Here is a 22,803-nt window from a genome sequence, read left to right on the forward strand (position 1 = left end):
TTCTCCCCATTGATTGTATCTTTCTTTTGCCTTCCAACATAGTCCGGATGTAAGCACGCAGGTGCGCGTGACGTCACGCGTGAACTGGTCTATTCCCCTCAAAATGAGTATATATTTTTCCCCGATTTAGTAGAAAAAAATCCCCTCCAAAATAAAAAAAATATTTATTTATTTTTTTAGAAAGAACTCTCTTACGATAAATATTCATTTCATAACAACTTACACAGTATATTACAACTTAATAATATTATATGATTTTGAATTATTATAAAGAGTTACATTAATTTAGTATTTCCCAAAACAGTGTACTTTTCATATGAAGTTCATGCTTTTCCCAAAATGGCCAGGAAAAGGCCTGATGTATCTATATATATTGTGTCAATATTTGATGATAAAAACATTCCAATTTGGTCCATTTAATTGATAAAAAAAATGCTCACATTTGCCATTTTATCGATTACAAAGTCCCAATTAGACTCAAAATGGCTAGGAAAACTGAGACTGTGCATGAAGGCTTAACTGTCTGAAACTTATGTTGAAAAATTCATTGGTATATATTTTAGAAAAAGGACCGAGAAATTCAGCTGTGAATATTACATTCATACATACATGTGTATTCATATAATAAATTTCAGAACATATAAAAGAGTGAATTTTTAATTTTCCCCTTTTCTTAAAAAACGACGCGTTTTTCCCGTTTGGACGGCCCCGCCACCATTCCCCTATTTGTGAAAAAAACACTGTGAACATTTACCATAGTCCAATATAGCCATTATATGTATCTTTTGACGATTTGAAAACCTAAAAATTATAAAGCGTTGCAACGCGAAACGATTGAATAATTTGGAGAGTTCTGTTGTTGTAGTTTAAATTTACGAAACTACGAAGATTGCTTATATAAGGTATTAAATACTTAAACTGTGTATATCCAGCGGAATAGCCGAGAGGGCTTATGCGTTTTTACTTCAGACTAATGCCAGGACTCCGGGGGTCACTGGTTCGAGCCCTGGTACCAGCTACTTTTTTCCTTTTTTTAATATTATTCTTGATTTTTTACTGGAGCTTTTAAGATCCAATGTTTACATTTATCAATATAAAGCAATTAATGACAAACTTCAAAATATGCCAAAATCTGTGAAAAGGCCCCTTTAAGTCACATTTTGCTTTATAAATTGTATTCGAGCATTTTGCGACTTATTGAATGGCTTTGATACCCGATATCATCATTTCATCGGGGATTTGCAGATCACCAAGCTGTCCTGAAATTCAACATTGATTTCAAACTCTTAACTTGTTTTTACACTTTCTTCTATGTTAGTACTTTTTATAATTTTAAAGTTAAATGAACTGTGTCACAGTAAAAGAGACATTAAGGCGATTTTGGCCAGTTTGGATCTAGATCAGCCTGCAGTCGCTTGAAAGCTGTTTGCTTAAAAGTGGTTTTCTGACAATAACAAATAATTTAATTGTATACTGATTGGACTGCGCTTTTCCTGTGACATGGCTCAAATAATAGAATTGTGATTAATCAAATTATTTATTTCGAACATTAATCAATTTTTTTTTCTTGTCCCTCTGGCTCAATGACTCCAGCACTTTACTGTTGAGAATTGAATACTGCTTAAGGCGATGCTAAGGGGCGTGAGAGATGTTGCACCTTCCATTATCGCTCGATTGTTCATTGTCGGCTCGGGTACTACGTACATGTATCCCGGGTACTCTTAAGTATACTTACATGTATCCCGGTTACGGTAAATATACTAACATGAACCCGGGAATTTTAACCCTAAATCAGTCGTTGTCGACTATTTTTTTGTTTTAATTATATAAACACATTTATGTCAATTTTCTGTAGAATGGCCTCTATATTATCAAAACACATAAGCATGTTGATGCAGTGTTTTTTGAAGAGAATACAACTCGGGTACAGTCTAATATGGACCGAGTGCAATTACGTATATTTACCGTACCTGGGGGTACATGTAAGTATACTTAAGAGTACCCGGGGTACATTTAAGTATACTTAAGAGTACCAGGGGTACATGTAAGTAGTACCAGAGCCGACAATGACCAATCAAGCTCCATTATCTCTCATGAACCGACTAAAAAAACCGAGTCGGCAATATTTGACTTAATTTTTGGTTAGGTTGCTCTCGAGGGATCGAAAAATTTCAGAATCTTCCTAAAAGCCCTCTGGGTTTGATCCCAAGAAGCAACTTTAAAAACTAGCCAACTTTGTTATCTAAAAGGCTGCTAAACCTGATATACAATAATAATGTGAATTTTCTCTCACATGATGTTCATTAGTTATATTATATAAAAACTCACAGCAGTAGTAAACAACTGGACAATAATTAATGAACGCATCTTTCATTTGTCTTTGACACTTTGATTTTGACATGGCCTAGATTCAAATATGTGACTTGACTTTACCAGCACTCTTGTAACACAGCTAAAGTTTAAATGTACCATTGAAGATCACCTAAATCCAGATTTGCTTTTATAGAAGTGTGGAAAGTTTTAAGGGTGTGACAAGTAAGCAAAAATTGGTCATTACCCAGAGGCAACAACTGATCATCTATGACTGTTTTAAAACAAGAAAAATCAGTGCCTGATTTAGATTTCCTTACATAGTTCAATACAAACTAATTTCAGAAGCCTGGTAACAGTTTAACGTTAATGTTACCAATGTGTCAGACCAGGGCCTTGATTTTGAAATCTAGGACATGGATGGTCATTTCTTCATGAAATCAGGACAAAAAATTGTATTTTAAGTCCTTAATTGACCTGGCTATAGTTCTCAGATTATTATAAGCTCAATCAGTATATTTATATCATTATTTATGCTTTGTGTATTGTAAACATATAAACAATAATGCAGTTACATGATAGCAATAAATAATATCAAAGCTACCCATACTATAAAGGTCATTGACAAAGCCTATGGTAGAAATGTGAACACATTGAATGTTAGCGCCCTCTCGTGCCAGCAAAAACAACACGTTGACAGGTTGTCATTTTTGACAGTTCTACTTTCACTTTCATTTTGTGATATCAAACTATTATCAATTGTGTGGCTGAGAAAAATATCGCTATTGCTCTTTATGCCCCCGGTAGGGTGGCCTATAGATGCTGAAATGTCCATCAGTCAGTCAGTCAGTGTGTCAGTCTGTCCGTCCGTCAGAAAACTTTAATTGCCATAACTTTTTCAATATTGAACATAGCAACTTGATATTTGGCATACATGTGCATCTCATAAAGCTGCACATTTTCAGTTGTGAAAGGTGAAGGTCATCCTTCAAGGTCAAATGTCGAATATAAAGCGTCTGTCCGTCTGTCCGAAAACATTAACATTGGCCATAACTTTTTCAATATTGAAGATAGCAACTTGATATTTGGCATGCATGTGTATCTAATGGAGCTGAACATTTTGAGTGGTGAAAGGTGAAGGTCATCCTTCAAGGTCAAATGTCAAATTGTGCAATATTGATGATAGCAACTCCATATTCGGCATGCATGCATATCTCATCGAGCTGCACATTTTGAGTGGTGAAAGGTCAAGGTCATCCGTCAAGGTCAAAGGTAAAATATATGGCTTCAAAGCCGCGCAGCAGGGGGCATTGTGTTTCACAAACACAGCTCTTGTTTAATATATTTTCTGGCCATTTCTTAAAAAAACTTACATCAATTCACGATTTTCTTCATTAATTCAAACATTCCTGACAGACTTGTGTACATATTTCGCTTACATTTTGACGCGCGTAGGAAGAACCGCATTACCGCTTCCGATATGTGTATTCATACTATTGCCTTCGAGGAACTTATCTGTGGTTGACGGAAAGGTCCGAAAATGTGCGATTGTGGGTCAAGTTCACCACAGGTACTACTCATGTTCCCCAAAATTTGTTTCTGTACCTAAAATTTTTCGTACCCATTTTTTTTCGTACCCAATGTTTTTTCGTACTAATTTTTTTTTTTCATCCCCAAATTTTTTGTGTTACCCAAAAAAAAATTCGGTCCGAAATTTTTTGTTCCCAAATTTTTGTTCGTACCCAAATTTGTTTTCGTACCCAATTTTTTTTCGCAAAATTTATGAACCAATTTTTTTTTTTCGTACCAACATACACAATTGTGGTGATTGTGGTGATGTAGATAAACTTAACTTGATGCTTTTATATCCATCCTCTCAAAGGCATTGTCACACCAGTACTGTCAGTACTTTGATTATTTTACAGTAATGCCCCTTGATTTTGTTTCACGCCATCGTGTCATCGCTTCTCAGTTACGTCATACGATACTCTTTCACTGTTCTCGGCTACATTGATTTTTTGATGTCATCGCTTCTATATTGCTTCATACGACACAATATCACTGTTTTAGTCTACATGCATAGGTCATCGGGTTTTAAATCGTTTGATTTTATAAATATTTTCTCTCTGATGGGTGCTTCTTGTTTGATTTTATTTTTTATTTTTTAGCAGTCACATAAACAACCAAGCTATGTAATACGGATATTTTACACCCATTATTGCTGCTTCTTCCTGTATATGCGCGATGATGATCTGAAGTATTAACTTTATGATGCTATATTCTTAAATCTTTTTCTAAAAAGAAGGGATGTAGTTGACACTTGTTCGTAGTTTCATTTCATCTTTCCTTAAAAAGTTGTAACCCTGTTGCTCTGGTCTCTTTCCTACCATTGAGTAATTAAATTGATAAAATATTGGATGTGTTTTAATTCCCTTTTATTATTGTTTAATTTGAGTTACAATGCTATGAAGTTCAAATTTATTTATACCTATATGTATCATGAAAATTGCTGGGCCAAGTGTGAGGTTGATCGCTCTAAAACCGGTTTAAATCCCCAATGCTTTGCATTGACTGTTCCAAGGCGGTGACCCCAGCTTTATTCTTATATGTGTTTATGTTGTTTTGTATTGTACTGTTTTGTACTGTTTAGGCAATTGGTCACTCTCCTTAAATAAAGGACCAACTAATTGTATATAATGAGAATGCAAAACTGCACCAGCAGCTGAGTTTCACTTCTTTATATTCAGAACACGGTCGACTGACCACTCAAATGAAACAAAAGAGATAGATCAAAAGAGAAATAATATAAGCCAACAATAATGAAAATTATACGTTGAAAGTTCTCCAAAATACATTCAAAATGTCTAGCTTCTGTAAAATTAACCTTCAAACATTGTAAATTCACTGTTGGCATGCGTTTTAGAAAAGTTTGGTTAATTGCCAACAAAAGCTATATAATTTTCACTCATTTAGCAAACTGGCTTTCAAAAAACGGTCAAATGAACAAACAAATTAACTTGCTTTAACACATCTTGCTAACTGGACGTCAAAACAACGGCCAACTGATCAAATACGCAGACCAACTTTCCACATTAGAAAAACTACTGCTCAACCAAAAAGGTTCACTTACCACTAACAGACACATAAAATAAACAAACAATAATTCAATAAAATTACACATTTCTAATCATTTGTATTATAATACTTAATAATGCATGAACTTACAACACGCCATTTTCAAAATTCAACGTGAATGTATATGCACAGTTGATTGTCGTTGGCTACAAACAGATGAACATTTTATTTAACAATTCTTGTGATTGTCAGAGACTTTTTGCAGTCTCATACAAACTCAAACATGAAAAACCCATGTATTGTTCGCGCTAGACTATCAAGTTCTCACTTCAAAATAACACAACGTCGTTATACATTAAATCAATTTTTTTAATCTTCTAAAATAATCACATTATGCTGTATACAGCCTGTGCTGCACGAAACCACTGACTCAACAGCTGGGAGCTGCCCATTAACAAGTGTTTCATCCTTTTAATCACAGGACACTCTCCGGGCGGTGGAACCGCAGTGCTGATCAGGCACTACGGGCCAGTGGTTAGCTGCCAGCTCCTCTCCTCCTTCTTAAACCATAGCCTACTATACGCTTTCTCTGCTTCTTGACCCAGTCTCTCAATAGCTTTCTTTCTCTCTCCTCCTCTGATTCCTAGGGCACTTAGCATTCTCCACAGTGATTGTCAATTTCGATCGGGAACAACCATGTTTTCCAAAAGATCAGCATATTTTTCTTTCTTTCGCTCATATACCATGTCGAAGCTTGATTCCCATGGGACGATGAGTACAATTTTTACCAGCTTCTTGTGTATGGTAGACCATATCACTATGTCCGGCCTCAATGTAGTTTGGACGATCTCGGGGAAGACCAGTTTTTTTCCTAAGTCGACTTTTATCTCCCAGTGGTCTGATTCATCTAAGATCGACGTGCTTCTAGCAGCTGGCTTTGTGCATGTTTCCCTGCTTTGATAAAGTTGATCTTTGTAGATGCTGTTTTCTTTGCTTCTCGGCTCATGTACATCTGCTAACTCCCTAAGGGCAGCGTCGTTTCTTCATCTGAAGCGGCCCTGTGTTAGCAAAGTCTGACATGTTCAATGGTGTCTGGCTTGTTACAAAGACTGCATCTTGGGTCTTCCACTAGACCCCATCTGTGAAGGTTGGTTGTGGATGGCAGCTGGTCGTAAACTGACCTTAACAGGAAATTGAGTCTTAACGGCTCATACTGCCAGATGTCTGCCACAGTCAACTTCCTCTCTGCTGTTGTCCATTTGTTCCATGCACATTGTCCTCCCATTTCAACTGATCGGGTAATTCTTCTCTCCTCTTCGCTCGCATTGATTTCGTCTGCACCATCTGACTCCTGTTTCTTTTATCTGCCGTACTCCATCGCTGTGGTTTTATCATACCAAGCCCTTGTCTGCCCTCCGTAGTAGTTCCGACGATGTCTTTGTGTCTCAGTCTACTTTCAGCTTGGGACACCGTCTGGCTTGCCGACCACTTCCTTCAGGTCCTAGTCTCTATGCCTGCCATCCAGATCAGGTCATCAGAAGATTCTTTCAGTGTCACCACCATTCTTGCCTTAGCAACTTTGTACTTCTTAACAACTGATGATATTGGGAGCTGGTTGGTCCTCCCATACAGTCCGATGCTGGTTAAACATGGTGGGACCCCTAGCCACATACGGAGGTATCTGTTGATGGTTCTTCCAAAGCCTTTCACAGTAGAAACTGCTATCTCATACAGCGTTAGAGGCCACATGAGTCTTGGTAACAATCCATGTTGGAATAACACAATGAACAATTATTCATTTTGGTCTGTGAAGTTAATTAAAATGGTATCCACTATTTATCATACCATTGAACTGTTCATTCAATAAACCATGAACTTGTAAACATTTGTAAATGATGTGTGTTTTTGCGTTATAAGAAATTTAAGACATATGACCATACAAGCAAAGTGGCCAATCCACATCATTCAAACTGGCCACTGCTTAAGGTCAACTGAACACCCAAGCCAACTTATTTATTCACTAAATCTCCGCTTATGACAACAATAGATGGAATTCGAAGGATATATACTCGATGTGAATGAAGGACTTATTGGATCGTAACAGCTTGACACGGCAAAACTGGCATACTTACGGTGGCACTAAGGTGACATCACCGCTCCAAAAAAAAAGTCGGGAAAACTTAAAAACGTAGTAGTAGTAGTAGTAGTATAGTAGTACTAGTAGTTGTAGTAGTAGTAGTAGTAGTAGTAGTAGTAGTAGTAGTAGTAGTAGTAGTAGTAGTAGTAGTAGTAGTATGTTTTGTTATATCAGAACTTGCCTTTAGGACGTTTTCAAATGTTTCCTCCATATAATCCGCGTCTGTGATTGGCCGATTCTCTTGTGCGCACAATATAGCGATTGTGTTTTCAAGTCTCAAAAAAAAAGAGACGGAAAAACAGAACTTGTGTTTTCCGCTAAAAAATAGACGTGAAAACAGAACTTTTGTTTTCCCGTCGCCAAAAAAAAAAACTCCTGAAAACAGACTTATTTTGTGTTTCCCCGAGTTAATTTTTTTTTTGCGACGGGAAAACATAACGTGTGTTTTCCCGGCTTTTGTTTGGAGCGGTGATGTCACCTTAGTGCCACCGTACATACCGGTATTTTTAGTTATCAATTTAATGAAGGGATCTTTTCACGGTTTGGTAAATTGACAAAATTGATAAAAGTTGTTTCAGATTCGCAAATTTTCGCTTTAGTTATGATATTTGTGAGGAAACAGTATTACTGAACCAGTGTTTTTTTATGGCAATTTCGGGGCCGATATTCGGCCCAATAGACCAGTTCATTGTTATTGTTTTGATTACTGATTTTCGCGCATGCGCAATGCACTGGTACAAAAGCATTGCTTACACCTAACGCCAAGCATATGGATAACGAGACTTGTTTAGTCAATAAATCGAAAAGAAACTAAAAAAAATAACACCTAAATAATATTTAAAAAATATAATATTTAGTGCCAAGAATGCATTAACACATTTATTTGCATTTTAAAAGAACGCGTCATTAGCATCAAAGTAATTAAGATTGTCTGCAGACTGAACGACAGACAATTCGACACAACAAAGAGCTCTATGCATTAGCCGTATTGTTATTTGCAGAAAAGCTTCAATAAAAATAATGATACATCTGATTATAAAATTATAATTATCAATTGCATGCGTAAACTAGAGTCATAAAAAATTAGTGATAGAATGTGTCAGTGTTTCATTGAAAATAAACGTACTACAAAGCCCTATTAAAAGCGAAGTTCATGACGGTATTTACATGTAATTTTAATTTGGATGGGTGTTGTTCAGAGAATGACTTGAGGAATATTAACATACAACTGACAAACACAACCTCACATGATGCAAATTGAGCTGTGTATTCATGTATATTGTAAACTCGTTACTAGTGATCGAGTATGAGTGACAACTATCTAACATTTAACACACACACACACACAAACACACACACACACACACAACATAATATATATACATATATAACATAATATATACATATTGTTTCATTATTTATACCCCCATTGATGTCAAACTTAATTTCTTGTTTTTATGATGTATTTCGTGCATTGCCGTAACATTGCATCTTCATACGGAATGACGTATTTATAATTATCTGATGCCCGCTAAATACGTTAAATATTTTTTACCTGAATTTTATAATTTATAAATACTTGATTTTTTATAAATAATACGGGCTTGTATCTTTACCGTGTATAATATCCGATAATCTATAGACTTCAAATTTGTACAATATGTAACATATCTAATTTAAGCAACTGTCAAGTATGTCGGGTGTAAATTTATTCAACCAAATGCCTAGTTACTTAATACTACCAGAATGAAGACATGGTGGTATCATCAATTGCGTTTAATGACCAGACTGCCATCTGCCACCTAGTGTGGTTTATGACACCATATTGTTAGTTGGGTCTGGATAATATCTGATCAAAACGAGATAATCGGATTATGCAGAACAAAGGGCAATTAAACACCGGAATACAAAGGCTTAAACGATTTTAAGATTGATGCAAACAATCAAATAAAAACAATTGCATTTAATCTAATTAAATGTTTATTTAATGTGTCAACATGTTAGTTTTCCCGGACCAGGGTACAGGTCCCTGCCCAGAAAAATACCATTATGGTTAATTTGCAAATGTTTTTTATTTGGAATTGATCTATTTATTCATTGTGTTAAATCTTATTTGTTTCAGTAACGTAGAACAACTTGTTGGCATGTTGAAAAATAAAATATAAATATAATCGTGTAAATGTAACCGATCACGCTCTATTTCTCCCCATTGATTGTATCTTTCTTTTGCCTTCCAACATAGTCCGGATGTAAGCACGCAGGTGCGCGTGACGTCACGCGTGAACTGGTCTATTCCCCTCAAAATGAGTATATATTTTTCCCCGATTTAGTAGAAAAAAATCCCCTACAGAATAAAAAAAATATTTATTTATTTTTTTAGAAAGAACTCTCTTACGATAAATATTCATTTCATAACAACTAACACAGTATATTACAACTTAATAATATTATATGATTTTGAATTATTATAAAGAGTTACATTAATTTAGTATTTCCCGAAACAGTGTACTTTTCATATGAAGTTCATGCTTTTCCCAAAATGGCCAGGAAAACGCCTGATGTATCTATATATATTGTGTCAATATTTGATGATAAAAACGTTCCAATTTGGTCCATTTAATTGATAAAAAAATGCTCACATTTGCCATTTTATCGATTAGAAAGTCCCAATTAGACTCAAAATGGCTAGGAAAACTGAGACTGTGCATGAAGGCTTAACTGTCTGAAACTTATGTTGAAAAATTCATTGGTATATATTTTAGAAAAAGGACCGAGAAATTCAGCTGTGAATATTACATTCATACATACATGTGTATTCATATAATAAATTTCAGAACATATAAAAGAGTGCATTTTTAATTTTCCCCTTTTCTTAAAAAAGGACGCGTTTTTTCCCCTTTGGACGGCCCCGCCACCATTCCCCTATTTGTGAAAAAAACACTGTGAACATTTACCATAGTCCAATATAGCCATTATATGTATCTTTTGACGATTTGAAAACCTAAAAATTATAAAGCGTTGCAACGCGAAACGATTGAATAATTTGGAGAGTTCTGTTGTTGTCGTTTAAATTTACGAAACTACGAAGATTACTTATATAAGGTATTAAATACTTAAACTGTGTATATCCAGCGGAATAGCCGAGAGGGCTAATGCGTTTTTACTTCAGACTAATGCCAGGACTCCGGGGGTCACTGGTTCGAGCCCTGGTACCAGCTTCTTTTTTTTCCATTTTTTAATTTTATTCTTGATTTTTTACTGGAGCTTTTAAGATCCAATGTTTACATTTATCAATATAAAGCAATTAATGACAAACTTCAAAATATGCCAAAATCTGTGAAAAGGCCCCTTTAAGTCACATTTTGCTTTATAAATTGTATTCGAGCATTTTGCGACTTATTGAATGGCTATGATACCCGATATCATCATTTCATCGGGGATTTGCAGATCACCAAGCTGTCCTGAAATTCAACATTGATTTCAAACTCTTTACTTGTTTTTACACTTTCTTCTATGTTAGTACTTTTTATAATTTTAAAGTTAAATGAACTGTGTCACAGTAAAAGAGACATTAAGGCGATTGTGGCCAGTTTGGATCTAGATCAGCCTGCAGTCGCTTGAAAGCTGTTTGCTTAAAAGTGGTTTTCTGACAATAACAAATAATTTAATTGGATACTGATTGGACTGCGCTTTTCCTGTGACATGGCTCAAATAATAGAATTGTCATTAATCAAATTATTTATTTTGAACATTAATCAATTTTTTTTTCTTGTCCCTCTGGCTCAATGACTCCAGCACTTTACTGTTGAGAATTGAATACTGCTTAAGGCGATGCTAAGGGGCGTGAGAGATGTTGCACCTTCCATTATCGCTCGATTGTTCATTGTCGGCTCGGGTACTACGTACATGTATCCCGGGTACTCTTAAGTATACTTACATGTATCCCGGTCACGGTAAATATACTAACATGATCCCGGGAAATTTAACCCTAAATCAGTCGTTGTCGACTATTTTTTTGTTTTAATAATATAAACACATTTATGTCAATTTTCTGTAGAATGGCCTCTATATTATCAGAACACATACTCAAAAAGCATGTTGATGCAGTGTTTTTTGAAGAGAATACAACTCGGGTACAGTCTAATATGGACCGAGTGCAATTACGTATATTTACCGTACCTGGGGGTACATGTAAGTATACTTAAGAGTACCCGGGGTACATTTAAGTATACTTAAGAGTACCCGGGGTACATGTAAGTAGGACCAGAGCCGACAATGACCAATCAAGCTCCATTATCTCTCATGAACCGACTAAAAAAACCGAGTCGGCAATATTTGACTTAATTTTTGGTTTGGTTGCTCTCGAGGGATCGAAAAATTTCAGAATCTTCCTAGAAGCCATACGGGTTTGATCCCAAGAAGCAACTTTAAAAACTAGCCAACTTTGTTATCTAAAAGGCTGCTAAACCTGATATACAATAATAATGTGAATTTTCTCTCACATGATGTTCATTAGTTATATTATATAAAAACTCACAGCCGTAGTAAACAACTGGACAATAATTAATGAACGCATCTTTCATTTGTCCTTGACACTTTGATTTTGACATGGCCTAGATTCAAATATGTGACTTGACTTTACCAGCACTCTTGTAACAGAGCTAAAGTTTAAATGTACCATTGAAGATCACCTAAATCCAGATTTGCTTTTATAGAAGTGTGGAAAGTTTTAAGGGTGTGACAAGTAAGCAAAAATTGGTCATTACCCAGAGGCAACAACTGATCATCTATGACTGTTTTAAAACAAGAAAAATCAGTGCCTGATTTAGATTTCCTTACATAGTTCAATACAAACTAATTTCAGAAGCCTGGTAACAGTTTAACGTTAATGTTACCAATGTGTCAGACCAGGGCCTTGATTTGGAAATCTATGACATGCATGGTCATTTCTTCATGAAATCAGGACAAAAAATTGTATTTTAAGTCCTTAATTGACCTGGCTATAGTTCTCAGATTATTATAAGCTCAATCAGTATATTTATATAATTATTTATGCTTTGTGTATTGTAAATATATACACAATAATGCAGTTACATGATAGCAATAAATAATATCAAAGCTACCCATAATATAAAGGTCATTGACAAAGCCTATGGTAGAAATGTGAACACATTGAATGTAATCGCCCTCTCGTGCCAGCAAAAACAACACGTTGACAGGTTGTCATTTTTGACAGTTCTACTTTCACTTTCATTTTGTGATATCATACTATTATCAATTGTGTGGCTGAGAAAAATATCGCTATTGCTCTTTATGCCCCCGGTAGGGTGGCCTATAGCTGCTGAAATGTCCATCAGTCAGTCAGTCAGTGTGTCAGTCTGTCCGTCCGTCAGAAAACTTTAATTGCCATAACTTTTTCAATATTGAACATAGCAACTTGATATTTGGCATACATGTGCATCTCATAAAGCTGCACATTTTCAGTTGTGAAAGGTGAAGGTCATCCTTCAAGGTCAAATGTCGAATATAAAGCGTCTGTCCGGCTGTCCGAAAACATTAACATTGGCCATAACTTTTTCAATATTGAAGATAGCAACTTGATATTTGGCATGCATGTGTATCTAATGGAGCTGAACATTTTGAGTGGTGAAAGGTGAAGGTCATCCTTCAAGGTCAAAGGTCAAATTGTGCAATATTGATGATAGCAACTCCATATTCGGCATGCATGCATATCTCATCCAGCTGCACATTTTGAGTGGTGAAAGGTCAAGGTCATCCGTCAAGGTCAAAGGTAAAATATATGGCTTCAAAGCTGCGCAGCAGGGGGCATTGTGTTTCACAAACACAGCTCTTGTTTAATATATTTTCTGGCCATTTCTTAAAAAAACTTACATCAATACACGATTTTCTTCATTAATTCAAACATTCCTGACAGACTTGTGTACATATTTCGCTTACATTTTGACGCGCGTAGGTAGGACCGCATTACCGCTTCCGATATGTGTATTCATACTATTGCCTTCGAGGAACTTATCTGTGGTTGACGGAAAGGTCCGAAAATGTGCGATTGTGGGTCAAGTTCACCACAGGTACTACTCATGTTCCCCAAAATTTGTTTCTGTACCTAAAATTTTTCGTACCCATTTTTTTTCGTACCCAATGTTTTTTCGTACTAATTTTTTTTTTCATCCCCAAATTTTTTGTGTTACCCCAAAAAAAATTCGGTCCGAAATTTTTTGTTCCCAAATTTTTGTTCGTACCCAAATTTGTTTTCGTACCCAATTTTTTTTCGCAAAATTTGTGAACCAATTTTTTTTTCGTACCAACATACACAATTGTGGTGATTGTGGTGATGTAGATAAACTTAACTTGATGCTTTTATATCCATCCTCTCAAAAGCATTGTCACACCAGTACTGTCAGTACTTTGATTATTTTACAGTAATGCCCCTTGATTTGTTTCACGCCATCGTGTCAACGCTTCTCAGTTACGTCATACGATACTCTTTCACTGTTCTCGGCTACATTGATTTTTTGATGTCATGGCTTCTATATTTCTTCATACGACACACTATCACTGTTTTAGTCTACATGCATAGGTCATCGGGTTTTAAATCGTTTGATTTTATTAATATTTTCTCTCTGATGGGTGCTTCTTGTTTGATTTTATTTTTTATTTTTTAGCAGTCACATAAACAACCAAGCTATGTTATACGGATATTTTACACCCATTATATCTGCTTCTTCCTGTATATGCGCGATGATGATCTGAAGTATTAACTTTATGATGCTATATTCTTAAATCTTTTTCTAAAAAGAAGGGATGTAGTTGACACACGTAGTTTCATTTAATCTTTCCTTAAAAAGTTGTAACCCTGTTGCTCTGGTCTCTTTCCTACCATTGAGTAATTAAATTGATAAAATATTGGATGTGTTTTAATTCCCTTTTATTATTGTTTAATTTGAGTTACAATGCTATGAGGTTCAAATTTATTTATACCTATATGTATCATGAAAATTGCTGGGCCAAGTGTGAGGTTGATCGCTCTAAAACCGGTTTAAATCCCCAATGCTTTGCATTGACTGTTCCAAGGCGGTGACCCCAGCTTTATTCTTATATGTGTTTATGTTGTTTTGTATTGTACTGTTTTGTACTGTTTAGGCAATTGGTCACTCTCCTTAAATAAAGGACTAACTAATTGTATATAATGAGAATGCAAAACTGCTCCAGCAGCTGAGTTTCACTTCTTTATATTCAGAACACGGTCGACTGACCACTCAAATGAAACAAAAGAGATTGACATAAGCAGTGTTTGTAGATAAGCGAGTTGGACATAACGAGCATCGAATGTTATTTGATAAAGAATACCGTATGCTAAAAACATATCGTCGGTCTCTATCTAAAAGAACGTATAAAGGAATGTTACAAGGTGGAGATGCGTAATTTTTATTGAGACCGACGACACTAGGTTCTCGAATCTCAACTGTCGTCTTATATATGGATTCTCGATTTTGATCGTTTCCTTTGGCCTAGTCGTGAATCTTAAAGCCAGACTCTCCCTTCAAAATCTGACATATGACATGAGGGCTTGCATTCTTATATCTTAATATTCAACCAATTCTAATATCTTAATAATCAACCAGATTCGTCTTTACTATTCCGATCACTTACATTAAAAAACTTGGGTATTTTATTAAATACAAATATTTAATTATCTAGTCTTACTAATTCTTACATTGAAAACAAGAAATTAAGACAAGGTTAGAATGCACTATTGTCAAAAGAGAAATAATATAAGCCCACAATAATGAAAATTATACGTTGAAAGTTCTCCAATATACATTCAAAATGTCTAGCTTCTGTAAAATTAATCTTCAAACATTGTAAATTCACTGTTGGCATGCGTTTTAGAAATGTTTTGTTAATTGCCAACAAAAGCTATATAATTTTCACTCATTTAGCAAACTGGCTTTCAAAAAACGGTCAAATGAACAAACAAATTAACTTGCTTTAACACATCTTGCTAACTGGACGTCAAAACAACGGCCAACTGATCAAATACGCAGACCAACTTTCCACATTAGAAAAACTACTGCTCAACCAAAAAGGTTCACTTACCACTAACAGACACATAAAATAAACAAACAATAATTCAATAAAAATGCACATTTCTAATCATTTGTATTATAATACTTAATAATGCATCAACTTACAACACGTCATTTTCAAAATTCAACGTGAATGTATATGCACAGTTGATTGTCGTTGGCTACAAACAGATGAACATTTTATTTAACAATTCTTGTGATTGTCAGAGACTTTTTGCAGTCTCATACAAACTCAAACATGAAAAACCCATGTATTGTTCGCGCTAGACTATCAAGTTCTCACTTCAAAATAACACAACGTCGTTATACATTAAATCAATTTGTATTAATCTTCTAAAATAATCACATTATGCTGTATACAGCCTGTGCTGCACGAAACCACTGACTCAACAGCTGGGAGCTGCCCATTAACAAGTGTTTCATCCTTTTAATCCCAGGACACTCTCCGGGCGGTGGAACCGCAGTGCTGATCAGGCACTACGGGCCAGTGGTTAGCTGCCAGCTCCTCTCCTCCTTCTTAAACCATAGCCTACTATACGCTTTCTCTGCTTCTTGACCCAGTCTCTCAATAGCTTTCTTTCTCTCTCCTCCTCTGATTCCTAGGGCACTTAGCATTCTCCACAGTGATTGTCAATTTCGATCGGGAACAACCATGTTTTCCAAAAGATCAACATATTTTTCTTTCTTTCGCTCATATACCATGTCGAAGCTTGATTCCCATGGGACGATGAGTACAATTTTCACCAGCTTCTTGTGTATGGTAGACCATATCACTATGTCCGGCCTCAATGTAGTTTGGACGATCTCGGGGAAGACCAGCTTTTTTCCTAAGTCGACTTTTATCTCCCAGTGGTCTGATTCATCTAAGATCGACGTGCTTCTAGCAGCTGGCTTTGTGCATGTTTCCCTGCCTTGACAAAGTTGATCTTTGTAGATGCTGTTTTCTTTGCTGTTCTTGTCTTCCTTCTCGGCTCATGTACATCTGCTAACTCCCTAAGGGCAGCGTCGTTTCTTCATCTGAAGCGGCCCTGTGTTAGCAAAGTCTGACATGTTCAATGGTGTCTGGCTTGTTACAAAGACTGCATCTTGGGTCTTCCACTAGACCCCATCTGTGAAGGTTGGTTGTGGATGGCAGCTGGTCGTAAACTGACCTTAACAGGAAATTGAGTCTTAACGGCTCATACTGCCAGATGTCTGCCACAGTCAACTTCCTCTCTGCTGTTGTCCATTTGTTCCATGCACATTGTCCTCCCATTTCAACTGATCAGGTTATTCTTCTCTCCTCTTCGCTCGCCTTGATTTCGTCTGCACCATCTGACTCCTGTCTCTTTTATCTGCCGTACTCCATCGCTGTGGTTTTATCATACCAAGCCCTTGTCTGCCCTCCGTAGTAGTTCCGACGATGTCTTTGTGTCTCAGTCTACTTTCAGCTTGGGACACCGTCTGGCTTGCCGACCACTTCCTTCAGGTCCTAGTCTCTATGCCTGCCATCCAGATCAGGTCATCAGAAGATTCTTTCAGTGTCACCACAATTCTGGCCTTAGCAACTTTGTACTTCTTAACAACTGATGATATTGGGAGCTGGTTGGTCCTCCCATACAGTCCGATGCTGGTTAAACATGGTGGGACCCCTAGCCACATACGGAGGTATCTGTTGATGGTTCTTTCAAAGCCTTTCACGGTAGAAACTGCTATCTCATACAGCGTTAGAGGCCACATGAGTCTTGGTAACAATCCATGTTGGAATAACACAATGAACAATTATTCATTTTGGTCTGTGAAGTTAATTAAAATGGTCTCCACTATTTATCATACCATTGAACTGTTCATTCAATAAACCATGAACTTGTAAACATTTGTAAATGATGTGTGTTTTTGCGTTATAAGAAATTTAAGACATATGACCATACAAGCAAAGTGGCCAATCCACATCATTCAAACTGGCCCCTGCTTAAGGTCAACTGAACACCCAAGCCAACTGGCTTATCGAAATCAGGCTCACTGGCCTTCAATATTATACCTGTAATGTTCTCCAAATTTTTAATCTTTACCTTTCTTACAGTTCAGTTACTGGAAGAGAAACTTTTTTTAATTTATATATTTATTGATCAATTAACAATTTAATTACACGCATGGAGTTATAGAAATAAAAAATACAAATAAAACCATGCTACAAGCATATATGTCGAAAGTCTTACACGATACCGTAGAGAAATAATATTTATAAATGATTCGATAAAAAGATCGAAACATTAACATTCAGCAGACTACAATTTTTAATGAATTATTTTAAGAACTATTCAAAATGGTTCAATAACTTTCTATTTGATCATAATTGAAATCAATTATCTCTCAAATGTTTAGCCTAATCTGATGATATGCATTTACATGATTCATATTGGGTATACTGTTTCGGTACTTATTTCTAAAAATATAAAATTGTGTCAAAAATATGATAAAATTAATAATCGATGACATGTTTGAATGACCTGCTGATACGTAACAGAAGCTTATATGCTTATAATCAAATTTGTAATAAACGGCAAATTGAAAGAAAATTTTGAAATATTTTTAAAGGCTCAATAAAGGTGAAGATACGTAATTATTTTTAGATTTTTAAATATTTTTTTCATATTTTATTTATAAAGGTTATCAAAAAACAATATATATATATGCTATTGGACATAATAATAAAAAAATGAGCAATATCAACTGTTTTGAGCTCAAAATAAAGTGTCCTCCAAGTCAATTGTGTTTACAAACAATCAGTTTATTTACATCGCTGTTTACTCGCGAAAGAGAAAGTGAAAGTGACTCAGGGCACCAAAAATATAACGATGACTTTTAACGTTTTCCGGTATCACTCACAAAGTACGTCTCTTCTAAATGGTTAAATCGTTTGTAGTGATCTTATAAGTTACTTTCTGCTGGTAAAAAGTTGTTAAAATAGAATTAAAATTGATTTTTTTTTCAACTATTTTTAGCATATGTCGACGCTCTGAGGCTACACATAACGTTAGTTGCAAAAATGTAAACATTTCTTCCAATTATTAAACGGGTTTATCTTCCATAATTCTTGACAACGTTGTACCTAAGCTGTGTTATAAGCAGTTTTTATGCAAGAGTAACTGAAATCCGGTAAAACTTAGACCAGTTGATATGCATAATATTAGGATTTGTGACCTTTATAGAGCCTTTAATGCAATGTCAACAAATGCGTTTCAACGAATTCCGGCCAACTGACCACATCTAGCCAACAGGCCTTCAACAAACGGTAACTGAACACATAAGCTAACCTGCTTTCAACAAAAAGTCAACTTAACTCACAATATAAAGAAGTGAAACTCCAGCTGCTGGAGCAGTATTGAATTTTCATTAAAAACAATTAGTTGGTCCTTTATTTAAGGCAAGTGAACGATTGCCCAAACAGTACAAAACAGCACAATACAGCACAATACAAACAAACATAAACACAAAATATGAATAAAGCTGGGGTCACCGCCTTGGAACGGTCAATGCAAAGCATTGGGGGTTTAAACCTGGTTATAGAGCGCTCAACCTCACACTTGGCCCAGCAATATTCATAATACATTCAAGTGTAAATAAAATTTAACGTCATAGCATTGTAACTCAAATTAAACAATAATAAAAGGGAATTAAAACGCATTCAATTTAATTACTATTTAATTACTCAATTGCATTGAAGATACAAGAGTAACAGAATTACAACTTTTTGACGAACGATCAAATAAAACTATTAACAATTGTCAACTACATTCCTTCTTTATAGAAAAGATTTGAGAATGTAGAATCATAGAGTTAATATCTCAGATAATCATCGCGCAAATACAGGAAGAAGCAGCAATAATGGGTGTAAAAATTCCATATTACATAGCTTGGTTGTTTATGTGACTGCTAAACAAATTAAAAATAATTAAATCAAACAAGAAACGCCTATCAGAGACAAAATATAAATAAAATGGAACGTTATAAACCCAATGACCTATGCATGTAGATTACAACTGGGAAAGTCGGTCGTATGACGTCACAAAAATCCATAATGACATAATGACGTGAACAAATTCCAAGGGCAGTACTAAATAAAAATATTAATCGGGCTGTGCTACTAATAAAACAAGTTTACGTGATTTAATATTAAGAAGCAAATGAATACAAATGGTAATTCCATTAAAGCGACATTATTGGAATCAAACAGTATATAGGTGTTTTGACAACTGAAGACAGAAATGATTTGATGTACGATTTGAGTCCAAATGTAGTTTACATGCAGATTTGTTCATACGACACAATGACACAATTTTATTCAACAGTGACAAATGCCTATAATGTAGTATTCATGCAGATTTGTTCATACGACACAATGACACAATTTTATTCAACAGTGAAAAATGCCTATAATATCACTAATGATTCCAAATTTTAAGGGAAGAAAGATATAGTGAATCGAAAACCATCAAACACGTGTTTTTAAGTACATAAGCATCGTATCCTTTTGATAAAAACAAGTTAATTAAATTGAAAAGTTTAATATGAACATTTGGTTTAACATATTTTAATTTGCGGACACGCTTCAAAACATCTCCGTAAAATGATGGATGGGAGATTCCATTATTTAAATGCCATTTTAAAGAAACATTATATTTTGAAATTAAATCACCATACTTAGAGTAAAATCTAGCAAATTTATTTCTTAAGTTATGATACAAAAAGCCTTGTTTTAGCAATTTTTTAGTTAATATTAGATTACGATCATTAAAATCTTTAATACGCGAACATGCTCTGGCATAACGTACCAACTGCGAAATGTAAATACCATAGGAAGGTCCTTTAGGGATGTTGCCATCTAGAAACGGAAAATTCACAATTTCAAAGTTAAAATCGTCCCGTTTGTCGTATAAACTAGTTTTGATCAAATTATTATTAATAGTTAAATGTAAGTCTAAATACGCAGCGTCTGTAGTGGATATACACGATCTATTTAAGACTAGTTCTTTTGGGTAGATTTTGTGAATATATTGTTCAAATAATGGATTATCTAAATTAAGTATGTCATCAATGTACCTACTAGTAAGGTTAAAACAATTAATCAAATCTACTTGCTTAGTTGCCCAACAAAAACAGTCAACTAACAATACAATATAAAGAAGTGAAACTCCAGCTGCTGGATTAGTATTTAATTATTATTATAAACAATAAGTAGGAGCCACAAAGTCGATAGGACGTTTCACATCAAGCCAGCATACATTAGAAAAAGAACAAAATACATGTACACAAAATAAAATTTTACATTATCATACCAGATAATGTCATGCACGAGTGGTTTATTATTGTTTTATAAAACAGCAAACCGACGAATTCCGAATAACACCAAGCCGATTAAACGGACCAGTTAAGGACGTGTCAACTGTTTTACCTCACTATGCCATCGTTCGCAACCATTAGCAAAATATTTTAAAACAATTAAAAGAAACATTAAATCTTACCTCAAATTTTAAGCTGCTAATGCCGCTGCTAACAGAAAATCATTTCACTAGTCGAAAAACTTCTCCTTCAGAATACTACGTACTTCGCTCATGAACGAATCAACTACTTTATCACCCATTCTGTCTACTTGTCAATAACTTATCCTGTCAAATACACACCTTGAACATCGAATCAATATATATGCGACTCATATCAACTACTGTACGAGACACCAGAGCACTATATGCACTACACAAGTGCAATACTCTATCTATTAACATGCAGGGCCCTCAATCAATCAAATCTGCCGCCGAATTTCGGCGGCAGTCCCCCACCTGAAAAGTATACTTTTTTCCCCTTTTGGGGGAAAACATTCCCCCCCCCCCCAATTTTTTTTTTTTTTTTTTTTTATTGAAAGATGGGTCCCATGATAATTATATCTCAATTCTATTTCAATTTAATCTTTTCAAACATACTAAATTATGAAAAATGCAATGAAAATAGTGCAAACATGTACAAATGAAATAATGAGAGGGTAAGTAAAAAAATCCCCAAAAAAGGGAAACACCGCGAAAATTCCTCCTCCTAAGGGCTGCGGACCCCTTCCCCCAAAGTATTGTGAGGGACATGACATGATATTATAAACAAAAACATATTTTTCAAACAAAGAGTAATTAATTTTATCTTGTGTTTTTAAACGCTGAATAAACGATTAAAGTAACATGACTACTCAAAATCAACAAAAATTTCGTTCATTTTTTCGTAAAATAAACTTAACCAATTAAAATAAGTGTTCCTTATTGCAATTGCCGAGATTTTAACGCCAGATATGGTCTGATATAATAGATGTTTGTAGATACAAAATGCTCGCTTTTATTATTGTTTTGCATATTAAATTCCTTTTTAATTTCCCGCAACGATATCTATTCATACGACATATGAACACTATCATGGTGTTCGTGTGTCGTATGAATAGATATAATAGCGGGAAATTAAAATGGAATTGTGTCACAAATAAATAATAACGATCATTTTGTATCTACAAAAATCTATGTAATCATACCACACCTAGCGTTGAAATTGATACTATTGCTATAAGGAGCACTGATTGTTAAGGTGTTAACTTTATTTTACGAAATGCTTTACGAAATTTTCGTTGATTTTGAGCGTTATAGAGACTTTAAATTGTGATTATATAAGTGGGCGGTTTTTGTGGGCATGAGTTCGAATCGCACTTAACGCACGATCAATTATATATTATATCCTGGTGTCACCAGTTTTCGCCGATGTAAGAAACAAACTATTATTTTTACAATAACGAATACACACAATTTGAAAAACTAACTGAGAGGAAAATAGACCACTTACCAACACAAATTTAGTGTTTATGTTAAGTTATTTCATGGCTTCAAATATGTAAAACACATCTATTTACATGTCACTATAAATAAATGTTAGCGTAAGTGACGTAAACTATTTTCGCCGGTTACACATAAACTGGTTTATATGGGTCGTTCAACAAGTTATGTAACAGTAAGACCAAAGTTGTGAAATCTTTTAAACAAGTGGAAATTGTTTATTTTGAAAAATTTAATAGAAAAAAATTCTGGACTTATTGTCCCGATGTTACATAGACTTTGTAAATCATAAGGTGTGATAAGGAGATATATTACAAGGGCTTTACATATG

General features: G+C 35.0%; 1 protein-coding gene across 1 annotated transcript in view; it reads right to left on the reverse strand.

Annotated features, from left to right (window-relative positions):
- The window catches only part of LOC127871484 (aldo-keto reductase family 1 member A1-like), a 38,473-nt gene extending 15,911 nt beyond the window's left edge, over positions 1-22,562 (reverse strand). The window contains exon 1 of the mRNA XM_052414452.1: positions 22,483-22,562. The gene's annotated coding sequence lies outside the window, so the exon portion shown is untranslated. The remainder of the gene's footprint in view (positions 1-22,482) is intronic.
- Between the last annotated feature and the right edge of the window lie 241 nt (positions 22,563-22,803).

Source organism: Dreissena polymorpha, chromosome 3 (assembly GCF_020536995.1).
Source record: "Dreissena polymorpha isolate Duluth1 chromosome 3, UMN_Dpol_1.0, whole genome shotgun sequence".
Classification (NCBI taxonomy): domain Eukaryota; kingdom Metazoa; phylum Mollusca; class Bivalvia; order Myida; family Dreissenidae; genus Dreissena; species Dreissena polymorpha.